Here is a 2056-nt window from a genome sequence, read left to right as displayed (position 1 = left end):
TGGAAACCACAGCCTGGTAAAGTGAAGAGATTTGCTCGAAAACCTGTGGCACTCCCAGTGACAGGACAAGGGGAAATGGTACAAGCTGAAACACAGGCAGTTCCATCTCCAGGTGAGGAGGAAGTTCATTCCTGTGAGGGTGCCAGAGCCCTGGCACAGGCTGCCCAGGGAGGCTGTGGAGTCTYCTTCTCTGGAGATCTTCCCAAGCCGCCTGGATGCCGCCCTGTGCCCYGTGCTCTGGGTGTCCCTGCTGGAGCAGGGGGGTTRGACTGGATGATCTCTGGAGGTCCCTTCCAACCTCAATCATTCTGTGATTCTGTGATCTGAACTAAAACACAAGCACAGCTGCATCTTCACCTGGTCTTTAGGTGGATCGGGACCACTACCTTCAACCTTTCCTGAGTGATTTGGTATCAAAAAATAGACATTTTGAATACTTCTAACTGAACAGAACCCAGAAATTGGCCACAGGAATAAACAAGGCAATGTCCATAAACAAGAGAAGGCCCTACTTTCTCCACCTCACATTGCTTTCTTCTATTATGGGCCTCCATTACTAATTTGTTTGTAGTCATTTAGAAAAGCTATTCAAATCAAATAGTTAAGCTTAGCTATTCATCAAGGGGACGGGCCGAGCTATTTAACTGGGTTCTTCATTTTAGCTACCTGTATGCACTTATAAATCAATTCTGAAATGTTTACCAAAGGTTTCCAAAAGACAGTCTCAAATGATGAGACTTGATTGACGAGATGAAATTGAAGAGCTTGTCTTTGAAAATGCRTGGATAGTATTCAGGACCTCTCCGGCACCCATGACTAACAAAACAACCTTCTGTGGTTTATGGTTGTGAGTCACCCCTGAGTAAAACTAGACTGGTCATTAAAATGCATTCATTCCAAGAAAACCTCTCTACTCCCGTTGGGCTGCCCTATGAACAGAAACAATTTGGTCACTGTCAGTTTAAAATTTAAATTGAATTGAAATATTGACCTCTTCAGAGATTTCTTTCCACCTGAAAAGATCTTCTGGTTAAAAAGCTTTACAATCCATTTCATGAACCTAATTTGCCATTCCCCAATGAAGCTCCTTCCATGGAAATTCTCCTGCTCACCAGACTGTAGGGCACCCTGTCCACCAGGCAGCAAGATGGGTGAATTATAGGTGACAAAGTAAGCAAATAAGGGCAGGATCCTGCAGCCTCAAAGATGGGCACATCAGYATAGGATTCCTAAGCGTTCCCAGCAACATCCTATTTTTAAGAGCTTTTGTCCATGAACCAATAAGAAACCTATAAGGGTAAGAGGCCAGAAAACAAAATTCTTCATCCCTAATGAGCAAATTAAAGGATCACACTGCAGAGTCTGTGCAAGATAGACTAGACAGTGATGTTAAGGTCTAATTCCTTTAAAAAGCAACCTTGAACATTTCTTGGTTCTTTTGCGAAAACTCTATAGTTTATATAGACAGCTGCTCAAATGGGAAAACCTGGACTCAGTCTCCACCCATGTGAGCTCTGATTTCAGCACTCAGGAGAGCGGAAGTTCAGACACCCCGTTTTGTAACAGATTTCCCTTAGGGATTGCTTGTGTTGGAGAAAATATTTATCCACCTTTCTGGACCATCCAGGTCTGCCCTGGAATTATTCAATGAGCTGAATACTTGCCTCCAAGATGCAGATGAGTCATCTGGAAATAAGGAACGAGCTCATAACCACTCAAACTTTTTTTTTTTTCTTTCCCGACATGAGACTTACTTTATTTATTTATTTATTTATTTATTTATTTATTTATTTATTTATTTATTTTTAATGAGTGAAAGTGGCAACGACCCCAACGACTACCACCAACTGCTGTGTGAGATCTAGATCTGGTGCTCCAACAAGAGCAATCCCAGGGTCCACACACAAAGGCAATTTTAATTCTTTTTCCTTGAAAAACGGCACATTAAGCCACACACACCGAGAAAGAAAGAAAGAAAGAAAGAAAGAAAGAAAGAAAGAAAGAAAGAAAGAAAGAAAGAAAGAAAGAAAGAAAGAAAGAAAGAAAGAAAGAAAGA

The sequence above is a fragment of the Nothoprocta perdicaria genome, unplaced genomic scaffold (genome assembly GCF_003342845.1).
Source record: "Nothoprocta perdicaria isolate Ctin4 unplaced genomic scaffold, notPer1 scaffold_259, whole genome shotgun sequence".
In the NCBI taxonomy this organism is placed as follows: Eukaryota; Metazoa; Chordata; class Aves; order Tinamiformes; family Tinamidae; genus Nothoprocta; species Nothoprocta perdicaria.
This window is presented reverse-complemented; position numbering follows the sequence as displayed.